This window comes from Hyaena hyaena, unplaced genomic scaffold, assembly GCF_003009895.1.
Source record: "Hyaena hyaena isolate Hyena2069 unplaced genomic scaffold, ASM300989v1 scaffold_633, whole genome shotgun sequence".
Classification (NCBI taxonomy): Eukaryota; Metazoa; Chordata; class Mammalia; order Carnivora; family Hyaenidae; genus Hyaena; species Hyaena hyaena.
The window spans coordinates 738,990-755,501 of NW_024081266.1; the positions used below are offsets into that span (position 1 = coordinate 738,990).

General features: G+C 40.8%; 1 pseudogene; it reads left to right on the top strand.

Moving 5' to 3' along the window:
• Positions 1–3,188: 3,188 nt before the first annotated feature.
• On the top strand, positions 3,189–3,361 carry LOC120219590 (annotated as a pseudogene).
• The last annotated feature ends 13,151 nt before the right edge of the window (positions 3,362–16,512 follow it).

The window sequence follows — 16,512 nt, forward strand, 5'->3', positions numbered from 1 at the left end:
GAAAAACTGAGAGCTTTCCCCCTAAGGTCAGGAACATGACAGGGATGTCCACACTCACCACTGTTATTCAACATAGTATTGGAAGTCTTAGCCTCAGCAATCAGACAACACAAAGGAATAAAAGGCATCCAAATAGGCCTGGAGGAAGTCAAACTTTCACTCTTCACAAATGAGTGAATTGATACATGATAATCTATATGGAAAACCCAAAAGATTCCACCAACAAACTACTAGAACTGATCCATGAATTCAGTAAAGTTGCAGGATATAAAATCAATGCACAGAACTCAGTTGCATTCATATACACCAATAATGAAGCAAAGGAAGGAGAAATCAAAGAATTGATCCCAATTACAATTGCACCAAAAACCATAAAATATCTAGGAATAAACGTAACTAAAGAGGTGAAAAATCTCTACACTGAAAACTATAGAAGACTTATGAAAGAAATTGAAGAAGATACCAAAAAANTTATGAAAGAAATTGAAGAAGATACCAAAAAAAAAAAATGGAAAAATATTCCATGCTCCTGGACTGGAGGAACAAATATTGTTAAAATGTTGACAATACTCAAAGCAATCTACATATTCAATGCAATCCCTATCAAAATAACACCAGCATTCTTCACAGAGCTAGAACAAACAATCCTAAAATGTGTATAAAACCAAAAAAGACCCCAAATAGCCAAAGCAATCCTGAAAAAGAAAATCAAAGCTGGAGACATCACAATCCTGGACTTCAGGCTGTATTCAAAGGTGTAATCATCAAGAAAGTATGGAACCGGCACAAACACAGACAATCATATCAGTGGAACAGAATGGAGAATGCAGAAATGGACTCACAAACTTATGGCCAACTAATATTTGACAATGCAGGAAAGAATATCCAATGGAATAAAGGCAGTCTCTTCAGCAAATGGTGTTCAGAAAACTGGACAACATGCAGAAAAATGAATCTGGACCACTTTCTTACACCATACACAAAAATAAGCTCAAAATGGATGAAAGAGCTAAACATAAGACAGGAAACCATCAAAATCCTAGGGGGGAAAGCAGGCAACAACCTCTTTCACCTTGGCCACAGCAACTTCTTACTCAACATGTCTCCAGAGGCAAGGGAAACAAAAGCAAAAATGAACTATTGGGATCTCATCAAGATAAAAATCTTCTAATGGTGAGGGAAACAACCAGCAAAACTAAAAGGCAACCGATGGAATGGGAGAAGATATTTGGAAATGACATATCAGATAAAGGGTTAGTATCCAAAATCTATGAAGAACTTACCAAACTCAACAGCAATCATCATCATCATCATCATCATCATCATCATCATCATCCAGTGAAGAAATGGGCAAGAGACATGAATAAACACTTCTCCAAAGAAGACACCCAGATGGCAGACACATGAAAAATGCTCAACATGGGGCGCCTGGGTGGCTTAGTCGGTTAAGCGTCCGACTTTCGCTTAGGTCACGATCTCGCAGTTCGTGGGTTCGAGCCCCGCATCGGGCTCTGTGCTGACTGCCAGCTCAGAGCCTGGAGCCTGTTTCAGATTCTGTATCTCCCTCTCTCTCTGACCCTCCCCTGCTCACGCTGTCTCTCTCTCCTAGAAAAAATACAACATTAAAAAAAAAAGAAAAGAAAAATGCTCAACATCACTGATCATCAGGGAAATACAAATCAAAACCACAGTGAGATTCCACCTCATACCTGTCAGAATGGCTAACATTGACAATTCAGGCAACAACAGATGTTGGCGAGGATGTGGAGAAAGAGAATCTCTTTTGCACTGCTGGTGGGAATGCAAACTGGTGCAGCCACTCTGGAAAACACTGTGGAAGTTCCTCAAAAAATTAAAACTAGAGCTCCCTTACAACCCAGCAATTGCACAACTAAGTATTTATCCAAGGGGTACAGGTGTGCTGTTTTGAAGGGGCACATGGACCCCAATGTTTATAGCAATGCTATGAACAATAACCAAAGTATGGAAAGAGCCCAAATGTCCATTGACGGATGAATGGATAAAGAAGATGTGGTATATATATATATAAAGGAGTACTACTTGGCAATGAAAAGGAATGAAATCTTGCCATTTGCAACTACATGGATGGAACTGGAGGGTATTATGCTAAGTGAAATTAGTCACTCAGAGAAATACAAATATCGTATGACTTCGCTCACATGAGGAATTTAAGATACAAAACAGATGAACATAAGGGAAGGGAAGCAAAAACAATATAAAAACAGGGAGGGGGACAAAACATAAGAGACTCTTAAATATAGAGAACAAAGAGAGGGTTGCTGGAGAGGTTGTGGGAGGGGATGAGCTAAATGGGTAAGGGGCATTAAGGAATCTACTACTGAAATCATTGTTGCACTACATGCTAACTAACTTGGTTATAAATTTAAAAAAATAAAATAAAATGAAAAGACAACCTAACAAATGGTAGAAGATTTTTGCTAATTCTATTAATCTGATAGGGGAGTTTTTAAATAGAATATGTAACAAACTCTTACTATTCAATAATAAAAAGACAATTAAACCAATTTTTAAAATAGGCAAATGATCTGAATAGACACGTCTCCAAAGAAGACACATATACAAATGGTCCATAAGCATATGAAGAGATGCTCAATGTCACTAACTATCAGGGAAATAGAAAGCAAAACCAAACTGAGATACCACTTGGCATACACTAGGATGACTACAATCAAAAGACAAATAATATATTGGTGAAGATATGGAGAACCCGGAAACGTCCTCCACTACTGATGGGAATGTAAAATGGCACAGCCACGGTGGAACTGCAGCCACGGGCAGTTCCTCAAAAGGTTAAAAATAAAATTAACCAGGTCATTCTCTCCTAGGAACTTCCACAGTGGACTTCCACTAAATTACAGCAAGCTTGAATGGTTTATTTCACCAATATTTGCTTATGGAAATAAAGGGGAGTGACAGAGGAGGGGGAAGGAGAGGAGTGGAGGAGGGGTTTGAGACCGAGGGAGGTTCGACCACAGCACCAGTAACCTTGTCTGATGTGATCATTAACCTTCCTGGAAAACGCAGCTGGCAGTTGTCTGAGGCTCGTCATTAGAATGTGAGGAGCGCTACACAGATGTTGCCCAGACTATTCAAAGATTGTTTGGTTTATGCCGAGAGCTATTGCTCCGCTTCGGTGTGGCAGAAAAATGAGGTTGCAACAATTCTTATTTTGCATCTTTTAATTTTTGTGATGAGTCTTCTTCTTATCAACGGACAGAGACCAGCTAACTTGGCATTAAGAAGAAAATTGCACAGACACAACTGCCTTCAGAGGAGATGTGTGCCTCTCCATTCCCGGGTACCCTTCCCCTAAGATCGTCACTAGCTAACCTCACCTGGTCTGCCAGAAGAGGCATGAAGAAAAGATACCCACCCACGTCATAGTGTGACTGCTTAGAAGTTCCTGTAAGAAAAGGAATCATTTGAAAGCAGCTGCGATGGTTTATTCGTTTTACAGGATTCTCTTTTTCCTGGTTTCTCTTTAGAGAGGAAAATAACATACATTCAAAAGCAATTCCACTCTGAAGCACAGTTATTTGCTTGTATAACAAAATCTCTCATTTTTTTCTGCATATTACTATTCTTAGATGAGTTAAAAATAAATTTACTTTTTAATGTCTTAGAACTCTCTAATATTAAAAAGTACAAGAATTAAAATTTTTCTTTCATATTCCTATAATTTTCCAAAAGTATTAAAATAAGTATTTATATGTTTGAGTGATTTTTTTCAAAAATATTAAATCTGAAATCAAATGCACTGATCATTTGGCTTTACAGAATAGGGATAAATCAATTGTTTCATGAATTATTTATATAGAGAGACTAAGAAAGAAGCTACCGACTACTACCAATTTTATTTTATAGGCTTTAATGTTTATGAAAGTATTTTTAAATCTTATATAATATCCATAAAGTGGTAAAGAAAGTTTAAAATACTAGCTGAAGTAATCATTTCTGAATCTATTTCTCATTATGTAATTATAAAAACCTAATGTTTGATTTCCTTTGAAGTTCTGTTAAATCTTTCCAAGTTGTTAAATTAACTTTTAATTTGTATTCATTGAAAAGATCACTCAATGCCATAAGTTTTTATTTTACCATAAGTTATTCCAGGTATGAAATTTACAAATTTTTTTCTTGATTAGAAATTTTGCTTTGTAAACATTATAGAGTAAGAGAAGCCATAAGCCATTAACCCTTATTTTGCTAAAATAAAAGGTTGGGATCAGTATACTATAAAAAAAAAATAAAATAAGATAAAATTAACCATATGGCCTAGCAATTCCATTCCTAGTATATATGCAAGAGAAATGAAAATATATATCCACATAAAAATTTGTACACAATGTTTAAAAGTGGAAACAACTCCTATATTGTATTTCTATACATCAGTCAGCTGATGAATCGATAATGTGTTGCATATTGACATAATGAACTATTATTTGGCAATAAAAAGGAATGAAATACCGATCATGGCACACTCTACAACACGGATGAAGAGTAAAAGCATTGTGCTAAGTGGAAGAAGCTGTTCACAAAAACCACATGTTATGTGATTTCATTTACAGGAAATGTCCAGGGTAGTTAAATCTATAGAGACCAAAGGTTACCACGTCTAATGGATTTGGGGTGGGGGGAGGAGTGAGAAACGACTGCTAGTGGCTACAAGATTGCTCTGGGAGGTGATGTAAATGTTCTGAAATTGCTTGTGGTGATGGCAGTACAACTCTGTAAATAAACAAAAATGTTTTGAATTGTATACTTTATTTATTTATTTTTTTTTACAAATAGTTTATTGTCAAGTTGGTTTCCATATAACACCCGGTGCTCATCCCCACGAGTGCCCTCCTCCATGCCCATCTCCCCCCTGCCCCCCCACACCCATGAGTCCTCAGTTTGTTCTCAGCATTCAAGAGTCTCTCATGGTTTGCCTCTCTCCCTTTCCCCCACCATTTCTCCCCTTCTTCTCCCCCATGGTCTTCCGTTAAGTTCTTCCCAATCCTCCTATACGTGCAAACATATGGTATCTGTCCTTCTCTGCCTGACTTATTTCGCTCAGCATAACACCCTCAAGGTCCATCCATGTCGCTACACATGGCCAGATTTCATTGTTTCTCATTGCCATGTAGTATTCCATGGTATAGATAAACCACGTCTTCTTGATCCATTCATCTGTTGATGGACACTTAGGCTCTTTCCATGTTTTAACTATTGTTGAGTTGAATTGTATACTTTAAATAGGTGAACTGTAAGTTATGTGAATTATAGCTCAATGGAGTTATAAAAAAATTAAAAATGCTCAACTTCTTTAACATCAGATAGATATAAATTAAAACCACAATGGTATATTGTTTTATTCAAAACAAGTAGGGAAAATTTAAATTTTGGAAAGTGCCAAGTGTTAGCATGGTCACAGAATAGTGAGAATTGTCATTTGCTACTTATAGGAGTACAATTAGAAGCACCACTTTGGAAAACACTTTGGCAATAACATATACATACCCTATGACCTAGCAAACCTGTTCCTTTCACACAATCATAGGGAGACATGTGCAGTTATGTTTATAGAAGCTTCTGCTGTGAGAACAAAAGACTAGCGCTGCCCAAATGTGCAACTATGGGGTGGATTCAATTGGCCAGGACAGGGCAGGCACTTTATCAGTTGTCCCATGGAAACTGCCCACAGTGGAGGAGGGGATATTCTATACGTGGAAATTGGGTGCTACTAGGAAGGGAGAACGGCCAAAAACAACCAGCATCACAAAACAAATACTTTCTACACGCCAGTTGGTTCAAAACCCACAAGGAATATGGGTGTGATTTTATCTACCTCCCTTACTCTCCTGAAGAGCGCCGCACCTTATTACTAGCCCAGCATGGATGTAGAATCATAGAAGGAAATGATAGAAGGGTCAAGAAAACAGGGGCTTGGTAACTAAGTGTTTTCCCAGGTGCATGATGGGACTCTGGGTGAAGGACACTGCCCCTAGCTATGCATAGAGGAAAAGTAGCAGTAGGCAGAAGGCAAATCACTCTCCATGCGTCCCCTGGCTATACCCCCCCACCCCATAGAATCAGGAACAGGGACTGAGGAAGCCAGGGGACCCTCCATTCCTTAGCAGGCTCAAAACCTGCATTATCCAGGACACCTGGGTGGCTCAGTCAGTTGCGTGTCCGACTTTGGCTCAGGTCATGATCTCATGCTTTATAAGTTTGAGCCCCACATGGGGCTCACGTTTTGAGTCCTCTGTCTTCCTCTCTCTCTGCCCCTCCTTGGCTCATGTGCTCTCTCCAAAAAATAAATAAAACATTAAAAAAAAAGAAAACCTGCATTATCCACATCATTAACCATTCCCCACATTAACCATTCCTTCACTCTCCACCCAGGGAGAAAGCCAAATCTATCTTCCTTGTTTTCATTCCTGCCCCCTCAGGCACAGACGGAGATACTGTCTGTCTTGGTGCTGGGAAAAGTACTTCCTCCTTTCATCTGAAATGGGTTCCCGGCTTCTCTTGCCACCAATCATTTATTTTCTAAGTGTGACATTTTCCCATACTTGTCCTTTCTATTAATAAATCATCACTTGTCATACCATCTTCCCAGGTGGCACTGATGTCATTGATTTGCTCCCTCACCACAGCTTCCTCTTCTGGCCACAGATTCTTAAAAGCATCATGGGAGTCTCTCCAAAGGTGCCCTCCCCCCACCTCCACCAGCTGTAAACAAATCTCAGTGTCAGTTGAAGGATTTCATGTCCTGAACTGCAAACCGGGATCATCTGTCAACACCATTTACCTAAGGTGGTAAAACCCGTGAATTATGATTTTTAGACAGGATTTTTCTCTCTAGAAAAAAGGCAGCAGAGAATCTTATAGGTCACAGAGGGAAGGAGTTTTAAGTGCATCTGCAAGAACATATACATATATATTCTTGTACATATATATACATAAAATATATATAAATATGATATATAAATAATGTAGTAATTTTCCAGCAATTCAAGTGGATTTTACCTTTTATTTTTTTAAAAACGTTTTTATTTTTGAGAGAGAGAGATAGAGACAGCATGAGCAGGGGAGGGTCAGAGAGAGAGGGAGATACAGAATCCGAAGACAGGCTCCAGGCTCTGAGCCGTCAGCACAGAGCCCGATGCGGGGCTCAAACCCAAGAACTGCGAGATCATGACCTGAGCCGAAGTCGGACGCTTAGCCGACTGAGCCGCCCAGGCGCCCCTGGATTTTACCTTTTAAAAGTTTAACTATTTTACTGATGAATATGACCAGTTTTATATGTAACACTTACTTATTTTCACCTAATACCTTGTAACATAACTGAAGAGTAAAAAGGCCTTTTCAATCTCCTACTATTTAAAGTTTCTTTGGTTACTGTTCATGTCATTATTTAATAGAGTTAACCGTTCATAGTACACATTATTCTCTCCAGGAAGATCTTAAAAAATTATTTTACTGTGAAGTATCTTATATTTACCTTAACTATTATTATTGTATGGTTCTTGCCATTAAGGAATATTTGAGGTGGTTTATAATAAAAAACAAAAATAATACAACTATAATAGTAGAAATAAAATCCATGCAAAAGAAAGCGCTCAAATGTGTTTAGCTCATTAGCAAATAAAGCTATACTGATTGAGCATTAACCTGAGCTTCCTAGCAGCCAAAGTAAAAGGGGAAACAGAAACCATATCAACAGTTTTAATTCAAAAAATGGATTTGCTTTTGTTCTGCAACCAAATCTAAAAGGAGTTTATCAAGTAGGAAATGTTCACTTATTCATTTGAAAATTATTTGTTTAATACTTACAGAGAACCAAATCCTGTATAACATACTGGGAATACAATGTTAAACATTTCAAAAATGGTCTCTGCCCTCACAGAGTGTAGAGTCTGTTGTGAGAGACAGATAATAAAGAACAAATCAAACAAATAGATATAAATCACAACTGAAGATATGAACAGGGACCAAGAAAAAAACAAACAAACAAATTTCAGGAAGGACTCCCTGAGGGGGTGATATTTAAAAACCAAAAAGAGATAAAAAGTCATTTCTGCCCACAGATGTTTCAGGGAAGTTCAGAGTCCTGAAGTAATCCTACGGAGAAGTTGATTTTTGAGGTGCAGAAACTCGCAGTGAATTTATTTGTCAGATATCCTGCTAAGCAATGTTACAGAGGGGAATTTAGAACACAGGCAGTAGATTTTTAATACATGTGCCTAAGAGGGAGGCCGTTGGGAAAATGTCAAGCGAGATTTAAAACATTTTTTTTGGTTTTGTTTAAATGTTTATTTATTTTTGAGAGAGAGAATGGGAGCGGGGAAGACCCAGACAAGACAGAGAATCTAAAGCAGGCTCTGTGCTGACAGAAAACAGCCCCGTGTGGGGCTTGAACCCACAAACTGTGAGATCATGCCCTAAGCCAAACTCAGAACCTAACTGACTGAGCCACTCCGGTGCCCCATTAAGCAAGACTGAACGCCAGGGCGGCTGGAAGAGGTAGCAGGATTTGCCTTCAAGAACCCTCAAGGGCGCATGCTTACCCACTTAGGGGCTTATATGATCTTGTCTAAACTTAAAGGTTTAAAATGGCCTTACCCTGGGGCGCCTGGGTGGCGTAGTCGGTTAAGCGTCCGACTTTCGCTTAGGTCCTGATCTCGCGGTTCGTGGGTTCGAGCCCCGCGTCGGGCTCTGTGCTGACTGCCAGCTCGGAGCCTGGAGCCTGCTTCAGTCTGTGACTCCCTCTCTCTCTGACCCTCCCCTGCTCACGCTGTCTCTCTCTCTCTCTCTCTCCTAGAAATAAATAAAAAAACATTAAAAAAAATAATAAAATGGCCTTATCTTGGGGCACCTGGGTGGCTCAGTCAATAGGCATCTGACTCTTGATTTCAGCTCAGGTCCTGATTTCACAGTTCATGAGACTGAACTGCACATTAGTCAGCATGGAGCCTGCCTGGGATTCTGTCTCTTCCTCCGCCCCTCCCCAACTCATGCCTGCTCTCTCAAAATAAATAAACATTTTTAAAAGAATGGCCCTATCCAGCCATGTAAGTGCTTTCTTTCCCATATCTCCTTTTTAAGTAAAAGAAAGACAAGTAAGAAATGCCATTTATGATAGAAATGTTATAATTTAGAGTCGTATATAAGGTTGAATGATTTAAAGATTGAGAGAAACAGGAGGAAGTTATATGAAACTTCTTTGCTCTGTTTTAGTCTGCTGAGCGTGAGTGGTCGGAGGAGAGTACAAGGAGAGAGGGGAAAAGGAGGAAGAAATGGAGAGAGAGAGAGAGAGACGAAGTGAGCATGAGTGCAAGAGAAAAACCTCTGCTTTAAAAGGAATATGATGTTGAAAAAAGCTGACAGGCAGAAAACAAGCCAGAGTGTTGCTGCTATGGTTACTGGACCATCTATGTTCTTGCCTATCAGACACCAAAGGGTGATATAACCTGTTAGCCAGCTAAATAGTAAAATGGACCTAAAGTGACACTAGTTATTTTTGTCATTTTTAAAGCAAGCGATTCTAAATCAAACTGCAACACTACACAACTGTTCTTACATCTCCCACATGAAGCACTCTAGGATGCCAGTACAATCCCCCTTGAGGGCATCAAGACATATCTGAAGTACTGCAATGGCCCTGATTTTCAGTTTTTGAGAGGCCATTGTTTTTATTAAACTTAGGCAATGTCTTAGCAGTTGATACATTTACATGTTTTCCATTGCAATTGATTTATAAATAAACCAAATGTAGACTAAAACACAAGAACTATCCTCTACAAGGAAATGAGACTCTCCGTTGACCAAATAGCCAATATTCCTAAGTGTGGGGCATCCAAAAAGTATACTCTCCCCAGCAGAGAAATGAATATTCTAAATCTGTCCCTCACTAGAAGTAGAGTTTTCTTGTGCAAGTTCCAGGGAACTGTAGCAAGAATTGGATTGCAGAAAAACCAGTCCTGAACCATCCCACCTACCCATGGCTCACAGCATGATTTATGAGAAATGCCAGCCACAGATAAGCCACTTTTAACCAAGACAAGCTGGAATTGAGCAGGTCTGGGATTTTGCCAACTTCATCCCCAAATTGCTTTCCCTTCCATACTTCTTATTTAAGTAAAAGAAAGACAAGTAAAAAAAAAAAATGCAGTTTTATGATGGAAACATTGTAATTCAGACTCATATTTAAGGTTTGAATAATTCTAAATCTCTAAAGAAGGCCAATCACTCCTGAGTGTGTGTTTCCAGCCCTTAGTTCTTCCCCATAGAAAGAAATTCACACGTCCAAAGGTCAACTCAACTTTTCCATTTCCTATCACTTGTTCTATTTCCGTATCCCAGTGAATATCCAAGCTAGAAAGTTCAAAGCTATCTTCAGCTTTCCCACCTCCAACCACGTTAGCCGTGGGGCTTAGATTAATTGGTTCACTTACCGTGTCTGAGCCCGGGTTTTCCTCAGTTGCCAAATAGTTTCCTTTCTTCTCAAGTTAGCAATGAAGGTTAAATGAGAAAGTGTGTGGAGAATGCTCACAACAGTGCCTGGCATAGTAAATGCTCAGGAAATGGTGATGGTTCCATAATTATCTCTCACTGGATGACCCAAGGACTCCTCATCCATCTTCCTGAGGGTAAGAACTTCCCACTTTTTCCAGGCTTACTCTCTGCTCCCATTAGGACCCCCACAGTGCACCTCATATAATCATTTGTTGCAGTTTTCCTGTCCATGTGTCATCATTGTGTGTTGGGTGTGTGGGGAGCACAAACTTGCCTTTTGGTCACAAGTTTCCAGATGGAGAAAAGCACATCTGAGCAGCTGCACACAAGGGCATAGGGAACTCATCCTTCTGCATTTGATTCTGATTGAGTTGACTAAATGCTAAACTTGAAGCAGGTGCCATAATGGGATAGGCCAGGGGTTAGGGGGAGATGGGGGGTGGGAGTGATTAGTGTCCTCTGCATGCATAGGGAATGTGCATTGTTTTAATTAGATGGGGTGTAGTAATGGTTTGCAAACATGGCTTGCGTCAGTATCTCCCATCCCACAAGCTTTTTGCAATGTGGCTCTGCCACTTCTCTCCTGAAGAGGCAGAGTCTATTTTCTCTTTTCTTGAATCTGGTCTGGCTTTGTGACTTGTTATGGCCAGTAAAATGTGGCGGAAGTAACACAGGTCTTTAAACAGCTTCTGTTTAAAAGGTTTTCTAACTCTCTTCACACTCCTGGAATGTTCCCCCTGAGAAGTCTGCCTTGAGAACAGCACACTGTAAGAAAGCTCAAGGTGGCTAAATGGAGAGCCTACATGTGGTAAGATCAAGGTGCTGTGGCCCCCAGGCCCCAGCCCCCAGCTGAGCCTACGCCCAGCCAATCTGCCATGTGGGTGCATTTCCACATGAATGATACCAGGATAGATCAGCAGAACGGTCAATCAGGCAACCCACAGAATTGTGAGAAAAAGAAAATTGTTGAACTGCTAATCATATGAACGAATAACTTCATAATCTTGCTCCAGTCTTCATTACAGTTTAATTTCCTACTCTCTGCCCTTGAAGTTGTGTGAAGAATTCTTCAGACAAATATTAAGATCATAACTTCACAAACCACCTTGAATTCTTGATGTTGTGGCAAAGCTATAATATTCACAGTCAGTTTTAAAATGTGGGAAGTTAGTTCAATGAGAACCCAATTCAAGTGGGAAATTAGAGGCACCTGAGTGGCTCAGTCGGTTAGGCATCTGACTTCAGCTCAGGTCATGATCCCATGGGTCCTGGGTGCAAGCCCCATATCCAGCTGAGAGCCTGGAGCCTGCTTCAGATTCTGTTTCCCTTTTTCTTTGCCCATCTCCAGCTGGCACTGTGTGTGTGTGTGTGTGTGTGTGTGTGTGTGTCTCAAAAAATAAATAAACATAAAAATTTTTTTAACGTGGGAAATTAGTTCAATGAGCACCCCAATTCAAGTGTTAACTGCCAATATGAAATGTGTGACATGGGAATTCAAGCAACTGAACAAGCGTTGTTATTACCCATTGACGGCTGTTACAGTATTCAACACATGAGAGTCAAAAGCAAGCTTTGTGAAGAAAACTTGGAACACGTGTGGTTATTATAGTCGGCTTGTTTAAACACATTCAAAAGAGAAATCATTTCAGCAGAGCGAATCAGGAAATGAAAACAGTGTCTGCAAGCATTATGGTAAAGTTGGTCACTAGGAAGCAAATTTCATCCGGAAATAGAACCGTGGTGGAAAATTTTTACCACAGTTAGTTCTCCTGGACATAAGATTCCTGGCTTAATCACATGAATCCCCAGTGGAAGAATCCAGAGGCTACTAAGTCAAAATGAACAATAATGTAATGTAACTTTAGAGGGCTGTTAGATTCATCTTGCAAATTGGAAAACTGATGCTGAAGGCTAGAAAGGGCCTTTCCAGGGGGTGAGAGGGGGTCAGGGAGAGCAGCAGCTGCAGGAAACTCACGTACCACCACCTGGCGTCCTTCTGATCCCAGGTGGGGACTGTGAGGCGTTGGTCAGACAAGTCCGCCCTGCTTACATCTCCGGGTGTGCTTGAAGCCTCGGACAGTCCTTATACAAAGTGTTTAGGTTTCAGGTGGTGAGGCATATATTTTGTTTTTCCTAACTCTTCCTATAGTCATATACACATCAGGGCCCCGAAAACGTTTTTTCCATGTTGGGCATTAGATACCCTTTCAGGAAGAGGTCAGAAGTTTCTGCTCCACAATTATGGTTACATTGCATTTTTCCTAGAGTGCTGAGCCCTGCTGCACAGTGACAACTGGAAGTGACACTGGCACACCACAGAAACAGACTGACCCTTAGTGCCTGGCTGCCTGGCAGACCCTTTCAAATTCTTTTTCCTCCTTTCTTTCTTTGAGAGAGAGAGAGAGAGAGAGAGAGAAAGAGAGCGCCATCGGGAGAGGGGCAGAGGGATAGAGAGAGAATCCTAAGTAGGCTCCACTCTCAGCATGGAGCCCAATGTGGGACTTGATCCCATGACCCTGGGATCATGACCTGAGCCGAAATCAAGAGTTAGATGTTAACCCACTAAACCACCCAGGTGCCCGTTTTTCTTTTAAGTCTTCCCTTTTTCTTTCTTTCATTTTCTTTTTATTGCAGAACTTTTAGAAACCATTTCCTTTCTGGTTAAGATGTCACAGGTTACTGTGTCAAAGAAATTGGATTTTTGGCTTGTTAGAAATCAGAAATCTATATTCCTCCTTTTTACTAAATACCGTAATTTTTGGTCATTTAAACTCAGGACAATTTCTTTATTCAGATGAGTTTATATAAATTGACAATTTTTATCATTTTTTTTAATGTTCGTTTTTTGAGAAAGAAAGAAATAGAGCAGGGGAGGGGCAGAGAGAGAAGGAGACACAGAACCCGAAGCAGGCCCCAGGCTCTGAGCCGTCAGCACAGAATCCAATGTGAGGCTGGAACTCAGGGACCATGAGATCATGGCCTGAGCTGAAGTCTGACGCTGACCCGACTAAGCCACCCAGGGGCTCCTACGAGTCCTTTCATTTATTCACACAATAAAATCCGGGTGGAAAGTTCTGCCAGCAGTACACATTGTATGAGTAATGCTACTGTCACCTACCACCACACTTTTTTATTTTAAAGAAAACTATTTTGGTTTGGGATGTTTGTTATTTTCAGAATTAAACTTTGGGCTCCAGTTTTGAGATAGACATAAATATTTTTTTCCTAGTTATTTAAAAGGAAAACACACTTTGCTTCTTTATTGGAATAGAGAAAGAACCCCCCCCCCCCTGCCACACACACACGCAGTGCATATTTAGAACTCTTCAGACCTTTAAAAAGGACTTCACTGCTGACTTTACTACCAGAACTCCTTCTATTGCTTCCCCCAGCACTCTTTTTATGAGAATGTAAATAACCTTGTTTCACAACACACACTTTTGCACATAGGACTTGATTGCTCCCAGACTCATTGTGATCTCTGTTGATGATGCTCGGTTCAGCTGGTCTTAAAGCTTTCTGCAGCCTGGAGCTTCCTCCCCTTCCCCATCCCTCCCCCTCTCCCCTCCCCCCACCCCCAACTCAGACTGATTCCCTGTGGCTTCCGAACCACAGGTGAACCTCAGCAAAGAACTGTAGCCTTGCAAGAGAGCATGCGCAAATGAGAAAGCCTGCAGTCTAGTGGACCGATCCGGAGATGGAGAGCAGAGTACTGGAATTATTAGGGTCAGAATGCACAGCTGGACAAATAGCACATGCTGGGCTCCCAAAATACACAGTAGAAGGCAAAGTTCCTGGATCTTCTTATCTCCTCTTCTTCTTTATTGTCATCATTTCCCTCCCTTGTTTTTTTAAAAACTTTTTTCATGTTTATTTATTTTTGAGAAAGAAAGGGAGGGAAACAGAGCACAAGTGGAAGAGGGGCAGAGAGCGAGGGAGACACAGAATCCAAAGAAAGCTCCAGGCTCCAAGCTGTCAGCACAGAGTCCAACCTGGGGCTTGAACTCACAAACCATGAGATCATGACCTGGGCTGAAGTCAGATGTTCAATCGACTGAGCCACCCAAGCGCCCCTCCCTCCCTTCTTTAAATCCACAGTACTGTTGAGTACTTACCTGCCAGAAATGGATGTTCCAGACTTTCTTCAATTCCTCCCTCAGAGCCTGGGAGGTGCTCCTCTGCTGCCTGATCCTCACCCTTCTGGGACAGTTGTGCCAGCACAGAGGCACCACAAACATGGGTGATTCATCAATCACAAGAAAAGTCACGAGAGGCTGGAAAAGGCTTCCCGTGGCCTCCTAGGAGGACAGTTTCCAACATCACCTGAATCAAGGTGTACCAGACTCATGCCTTCAGTACGCTTTGCTCTTTTAGTATGTAGACCATCATCTGATTATTCATGTATGAGAGGCTTATTCTCCCCAGTCTAGATTCAGTGTTAGCTTCCTATAGACAGGAAACATGTTTAACCCATTTTGTTGCCCAAAGGTCTTGGCATATGGTAACTGATCAAGAAGCTCTGACCTAATAGGAGCCACAGCCTCCTCCAAAAAGATTACAGTTCAAACCAAGGGCACTAACGTAGTAACATGGGGCACTACGACGATGGTTTTATAAAGATTCTGACAGTGTCTTGCATATCTGAGCATATTCAGTGGGAAAATTCTGTCTACAACCTACAAAATCTCTCCTCCAGCCCCAAATTCAACCTAGGAATCTGGCTTCCTATCTCAGCTGTATATCAGAGCCACCTGGAGTGCTTGCTGAAATTATGTATGTCCTATCCACACCTCTACTCCCCTCGACATTAATTTTGGTTCATCAGATATGAGATACAATTGGAAAACATGCATTTATTTTAAGTTGCCTAGGTGATCATCTGATGCCTGGCAAGGTTTTGGTACACTACCCCCAGAGAATGCTGAAATGCAGAGCCCTGTGCTAAGACACTAATCTTCTACACCCTGCACAATAGCTGGGGAGATTAAGGGCGTAGCTTTCCATAATCCTAACACCCCGCTTCCTATCAGGGCTGGAACAGGGACGGGTGGAGATTCAAGTCGATCATTTACACTAAACATACATTCAACGTTGGTGTGAGAGGTGCCTCCTTATTGGCAAGCAATAGGATTTTCTCTTGTGTGATAAGCTCCTTTTCAATTCAGGACTTTGGACATCAGAATATGTATTTGAGGCTAGTGTGCTGATAGTAATGAGGTAGTATTGGCTGCCAAATGAAAGTTCTATAGGAGGAAAATGTATGTAAAGGGTAGAAAGTTTGCATTATTTGAAGAATCTCTATTCACCTACCAAGGACATTGCTTATACATACCCAGACAAGTTTGACTAGTTGGGAAGGAATGGCCATACTCGACACTGGCTTTGATTCAAGAATGTACCTTGCCTTTCCAGGTTCAGGGTTCTACCTGTACCACTCCTGACCTCCCACCACTGACAGGCAGCTTTTCCAATTAGAGGAGTCTCTTTCTTTCATTCCTCATCCCTTCCTACCCCTCCAGCATGGTTAAGTCAACAGAGCCATCTGAATTGGCACAATCCTTTATTCTATAGCAATTATTAAGAGTTCGTTCATACACGGTTGATCCAATAGCCATATTGATCCAAGCAGTCGCCTAACTATATTAGTTTTCAGGATTCCAAAACATTGAATCAGTGGTGTTTAATCCTGGCTGCCTTTATAATAAAGACAGTCTTATTTTCCACTAATGCAGCAAATATGCCTGTGGACACAAAGTCAGAAGAGATTGGATAGACTCTTTTCATCCATTTATCTTACCAAAGAAAGCAAGCTAATCAAATCTTTTTTTCTCAAGTACCCCAGCAGATGGAATTATTATTACATTTATGCACGTGGAAGGCACATTTCCAGTGTCAAATTGGAAAATTTTAGAAATGTCACTATGCCACCTGTTACAGTCTGAGAGCTATGCTGCCTGAGATAAAGTC